General features: G+C 32.9%; 1 non-coding gene across 1 annotated transcript; it reads left to right on the top strand.

The window, feature by feature from the left end:
- The first annotated feature begins 297 nt into the window (after positions 1–297).
- On the top strand, positions 298–371 carry TRNAI-AAU (transfer RNA isoleucine (anticodon AAU)). Its single transcript has one exon. It is a non-coding gene; the product is annotated as a tRNA-Ile (tRNA).
- The last annotated feature ends 6,249 nt before the right edge of the window (positions 372–6,620 follow it).

Below are 6,620 nucleotides of genomic sequence, written 5' to 3'. Positions count from 1 at the left end.
TAGAAAGGCCAACTTCTTTATTTTCAATTTTTTTTTTTTGGTCTCTCAAAACTTGCCCTTATGACATAATTATAGCTAAAATGTCATTAAGCCATTCTAATACACTGTTAAGAAAGAAATCTCAAATAGAAGCTTCCTCTTCAATACTAAATATCATGGCAAAATAAAATTGTATTTTTTTCTCTACGAGTTTTAAATTTTAAAATACCAGTACAACTAATATGCGGTTTTATATTTAAAACATATGGAAATAAGCTTACTTATAATCCTGTTCTTAAAAGAGTCAACTGGTGCACTGGTCAGTTAGCTCAGTTGGTTAGAGCATGGTGCTAATAACACCAAGGTCCAGGGTTCGATCCCTGTACCGGCCAGCTGCCAACAAAACAAAACAAAAATAAAAACAAAAAAAGTGTCAATAAGGTGCTATAGAGTTTCTGTATGGAAAGATGCGAGCATAAAAGTGAATTATGACAGAGAACCAGTGGTATAAAGTTGGAGAGAGAAAAAACGAGATGCCATAAATTTCTTTCAAACCTTAAAAAAACTGTGTAAAAGTTTCTATCACTGATGAAATGAGCTCTTTACATATAAATTATATTGTAATAACAGAGCTCCTGGGTAGAAAAGAGTTCCTTCCCCTGCTGGCAAAAATTAAAATAATCACAGATGGCTAATGATCAAAAATACTGACTGACAGCTTTGAAGTATAAGACACAGAGTATATTCTCAGAGGAGTGAGAATATTCTCAGGGTTTCTTAAGCCAACACTCAAATTTTTGTTTAAGAAACCCACAAAGCTTTTGCCCACTGGATATTAATATATAGGGAGCTTTTATTCTATTTTGGAGAACACTATATACTCTCATAGAGCTCTTTCAAAAAGTTAGTGAAATTCTTTGTCCTTAGTATTACATTTGTATTTATAGGTAACATGCAAGAATTAACAAAGGAAAGGGGCATTAGGAATCCAGTTTCTTAGTTTATAATACAGGTGAAAGAAGGGGGAATTGCCTAGTGGAATTATCTAAGTCTTTATAAAGATCAAACAATATTAGTAACAGTAACAACCGATAATTATTGTATACCCATTATGTGTCAAACTTTCTTTTAAGCATGCTTTTAATCTACCTCAACGAATTTTAACAAATAGCCCTGTGTAATATATCACATTACTATTCACATTTTTCAGATGAAGAAACCAAGTGTAGAAAAGTTTAAAAACTGGGCCACGGTCACACTACACCTAGTGAGTAGTAAAGCAGGGGCTCGAATTTGTTTCTAACCTTAGTGCTTAACCCAAGTACAGTTATTGTACTATTTGTACTTTGTAGATGTAAATTCAAAAAATTCCATGATGAGACCAACAACAAAATACCACATTCTATACACTTTAGTGAGACTTTTAAAAAATTGATCTTAAAATTACCCAATAAGTATGGTATTACTATACCTAATAGTGATTAAACTGTGTCTTACAGTTTATTCATGTATTCATTTATTTATTTACGAAATTAAAAAATGACTACCATATTAAATGCCTTCTGAGATCTAGTTTTTTTGGAAATGTAAATATATATAACACTGTCCCTGACTTTTTAATGTTTATATTATATACAGAAATATACATGGTATATATGTATCCTACATTTACGCACATGGACAATTCATATAAGATGCTTGTGCCAAGGGCTACAAGTACAAAGTAGAGAAAATAATTTATATAGGACCACAGGACAAGGTTTTGAGAGATAGCTGAAACTTTGCTGGAGAGGAAAGTTGAAAAAGGGATATCTTGGTGCTTAGACTAGTTCTGCACATGCTAAACATAACTGTTGAATTAATAATCCTACATTTTCGATATTTGACTTGATAAATTAGTCATAAATATACAAATTCCTTTCGTAGTATAGTCACATTGTTAACAAAACTAATGTGAAATATCACAAGCAAGAATCCTTCTTAAAGTAATTTTTTTAAAGGACCTTTGCTAATCAAATCACCAGGATGGAAATAGTACAAAATTTGGGGGAAAAAACAGTAGTGTTCTTAACAATGGCTGACAGAAACACCAACAACAAATGGTTACAGTTAGTAACCATTTAGACAGCTGCTTTTTGATATCCCTGCCAGAATTGCTTATAATGTGTGATTTCTTCATTTGGATGTTACTTATTCCAACTAAAACATTTCCAAGTCAACTCACTGTACTTCACAATACACTGAAATGAGTAAAAGTATTAAAAGCATGCCTGAGGCGACAGAAACTTTGAGGTTAATTTCCATTTCTTCAAGTACGTTTGATGAATGATGTGACAAAGGAATCCTAATTAAGGTTGAAATCCTGAATACTAAATAAATTAGAAGTGCCACTACATTCATCTTCCACAGTGATAATACTGCCACTTCTGCTTCTCTTTAGCCCAGCCCTTGACTTTTTGGGAAACCTTTTACTGTATATTTTCTTCCTCTATTACTTTTGCTGAGAGTAGATCATGAGCATCGTACCTAGTCTTAGTCAAGCCAAAATCTAAAGTCTGTCTCTCTTTGTTCTTTTATTTTTCTCACTTACTCTTCTATATCAGCAGCAAACATTTTATTTTTACATTTAACTTCAAAAAAGCCTTCACTCCTAACGTGAAAGTTCCTGTTTCATCTTACATTATAATATATAATGGTAAAATTATAAGATAAATTTTTTAACTTCTAAGGAATAAACCCATTGGCCCTAATGTTCTGGTCGAGTTCTATTTACTTTATTTTGAATATTTCCATAAAAGTGAAATTGTGTTTTTTTCCTGTTTCATTCTATTTTAATCAGGTGCTGATTTTAAGTTATATTGCACTTCTAAAATAAATCTGAAGACTTTCCAGTTTTGGTATGAAATAATTGTAATAATTTGAAAATCTGTCTTTTTAGTTTAAATAAAACTTAACTGGGAATCCATCTGATCCTGGTGCCCCTTGCCAGTTTATACTGTGGTAATAGATCCATGCAGATTTTTAACTTCTTATCAGTTCAATATTGATAATTTACATTTAAATGGAAAATCATTCATTTCTCATGGTTTTCAAATTGCTATAAGTTTGCTGGTAATGTTCAAAAGTAATTCCTTTAAGTTTCTGTATAGTAGAGGTGTTTACTTTTATTTTGCAAAATGTGTGTTTTTTCTCTTTCTCTTTTTTTCTTTTTAAACCAGTATCAAAAAGCATTTATATATTTTATTCATCTTTTCAAATAACCAGCATTTGAATTTATTAATTATTGCTGTTTTATTAATTTATTTAGCAAACACTTATATGTCATTTACCATTTGCTAAAAACTGTTTTAAACTTTTACAAATATTAATGCTTTTAATTCTTTGTAACAATCATGTGAGATACTATTCTTATCCTCATTTTATTGTTAAGGTAACAGAGAGAAGAGTTATTTGGGGTTTCTCGTCTAACATCCGACATTTCCACTAATGATTTCTACCTAGACCAATGTCTAGATGCTTAAGGTTTTGAGAGATTTTTCCTACCTGCACTCTGCACACTTTTCATCTCAGTCCACTCTCTTCAGTGGCCATCTTTTTTGTTTGTGTGTTTACTACTTTCTAATTAATTCAAATCATAGCATTTAGGTCCAGAATAATGGTTTTATGTATTCCTTGGTGCTGAAGTTAACTTATTCTGTCCAAGTTTTTCTCTGACTCATCCAGTTGGCCCCTTTTGGTAGCTAATCTTTCTCGCAGGCTACTAAGCTCTTTGGTTGTATTGTTGTTTGTTGTTTTTATATTGTCATTATTGTTGGCTTCTAAGGCTGAGTTCTGCTCATTGGAAATATCTCAGATGGGGACATCCCTCAAATAATGGAAGAAGATGAGTCCACTGTCCTGTTAGCAGCTGCTTATCTTCCTTGACCCCTAGTTTACCCCAGCTGAAGGAAACCCTCCAAGTCCCTGCTTTTTCTACTGTTCTAGTCTCAACAATAAGGAGCCTCAGCACATAAATTCAGTTCCTGCTCAGTCTCTTGACTTCCTGGGAGACCATACATTTTTACGCAGGGGCAATATGGTACATCTATGGTATTTGTACGCTTATATGAAAGAGAGAGGGGTGCTGGGACTTGGTGGTACTCAAATCTTTGACCACCTTGCTATTCTAGTACTATATTTAGAACCTAACTATGGAGTTTCCCATTTCCCACTGTATCTCGAGGCTTTCCTCCCAAAAGTAAAAGCACTTTAATCCCATACCCACACCTGTGCTTCCTAGGATGATCGCCCATCTCAGATTCACCAGAGCCACCTAGCTCAGTAGTGGCAGACAGTCAGATACAGGAGCAGAGAAGATACATTCAAAACAGACTGCCTCATTTTCAGAATTCCTCTTCTCTTTTTAAATAAATGTTAAAAGAGAAGACAGAATAAAAATGAATATTTGTGATATTACATTATAATATCAACAAAAACTGGAAAGTGGCCAGAGAAGTGGGGGGAGTAAAAGTGTGCTGCTAATTTCCTTCTTTTGCACAAGGCAGAATCAATAAATACTAAATCATTCATGATACTTATTATTAGAGAAATATAACATAGAGTATGCTTTTATAAACAAATGAAAATGCTTATTAGATTTAGAAATAAGATGTACATATTCAAATTTCTATATAAATTTATTTAAACACATACATTTTTTCAGAAAATATCTATCAGTCATTAGAAAATATGATATTTTCCTAATTCAATTAATAGTAGTTAATTGTAATTACTATTACAATTGTAATTACTATTAATTGAATTAGGACAATATCATATCAGCAACACCAGTAATAGGCAATTATTATGGGTTTGAATTTCTTATTTTTCTTCCTTTTTATTATGTCCCTATCAATACCACCATCTCTAGACTTAACTGCATATTATATTCCCAACACAGAATTTTTAGATAACATAGGCTATTATTAAGGAGCATGCTTTACAATAAAAGAAGAGAGAAAATGAAGTAGGGAGGATGCATGAAGAGACAGTAGCAAATTTGTTTTACATAAGACAGCTATAAACTTCCATCTTTTTAAAGCCACTAATATTTTGGGTTACAGCTACTGAACCTATAACTTAACCAGATCAGACTAATTATCTTTGTAGTTTTCATTTGTTAATTAGATTATTTCATATGGCTACTGGATACATGAATATAAGGCTGTAAATGCTAGAAATCAAAGACTGTTGTACTAGAAATGCCAATCATACAAAAGTTTATTTTAAAAGAGATAGCCCTGTTTATATACCTCTCAGAGGTATCAACCTAGAGTAGCCATAAGTATTAGTCCATTTCTGTTGCTTATAACAGAATACCTGAAACTGGGTAATTTATGAAGAAATAGAATTTATTTATTATGGAGGATGGGAAGTCCAAGGTCCAGGGGACACATCCGGTTAGCACCTCTTCTACAGCGATGCAGGGTATCACATGGCAAGAATGGACTGAGCAAGAGATCTAACCTTCTCACTCATTCTCCTTATAAAGTTATCAGAACAATGACCAAAACTACCCATTATACCATCAACACATAACTCCATGAATGGATCAATCTATTCACTAGGACATGGTCCTCACAATCTAATCTCCTTAAAGAATCCACCTTTCAAACTCCATAATTGGATTTCCCACCTTCTTAACACTGCCACAATAGAGATTAAGTTTCCAATACATGAATTTTGGGGGAACACATTTGGCCCATAGCACCATATGACCCCGAACTTCCTATAGCACTTTGGATTAGGGGTGAGGACGTAGCACAAAAGGAGTCAATTCACACACAGTTTTCTGCCCATAGTGAGGCCTGACAGAAAAAGTTCTGATAACAGTAACTAGCCAAATCTATCAGAATATATGTATTTCATTAGTAAGGGATGCACAGGCCCATAGTAGTGAGAAGAAAATCAGAAATAGGGAAACTGGCATATAAAGAGATTATTAGTGAAACATGACAGCTAAGGGTGAAAAATTCCTTTTTTTTTTTTTTTTTTTTTAGCATACAGATGTTGAAACCCTAAAGTGAAAAGTCACGAAGTTCTGAAATATGAGTTGCCTTGAATGCTGAATGACCATTTGTAAGGTCCTTCTCTATTTTTGTTCTCATCCTTTGGCACAACAGATTGTTTTATCTTGAATTAATAAAGTTCCTTCATTATGAATAAATTGAATCTCTGTTTCTTCCCATTTAAATTAAAAACAAATAGAAAAAAGCAGCAGCAACAAGGAAGTATAAATGAACATAAAAATAATAGAAGTAAGAGAAAGCACAAAATATGACAGTAAACATACATGGGTTAACTATTTGAATCAAACATAAAAGGAGCATTTCATACAAAAAATAAAATTCTTAACTGAGAATCCTCACATAATAGTAATGGCAGTTTGAAGGCTAGGTGAAATGACCCAGAAGGATGTTTTAAAATTCACTTTTCAATTATGCAATATAGCTGCAGTCTGTATCGAGAGAAAGATCATATTAGCAATAGAACATGGCATGAGGGTATAAGAAAATAGCCACATTTTTTTGAGCAAAATCTGTGAGCTTCCTAAATATCTAAGAAGCAGAACTGCACACAGGGAATGTTCTGCAAAACAGTAG

The sequence above is a fragment of the Cynocephalus volans genome, chromosome 6 (assembly GCF_027409185.1).
Source record: "Cynocephalus volans isolate mCynVol1 chromosome 6, mCynVol1.pri, whole genome shotgun sequence".
Classification (NCBI taxonomy): Eukaryota; Metazoa; Chordata; class Mammalia; order Dermoptera; family Cynocephalidae; genus Cynocephalus; species Cynocephalus volans.
This window is presented reverse-complemented; position numbering and strand designations above follow the sequence as displayed.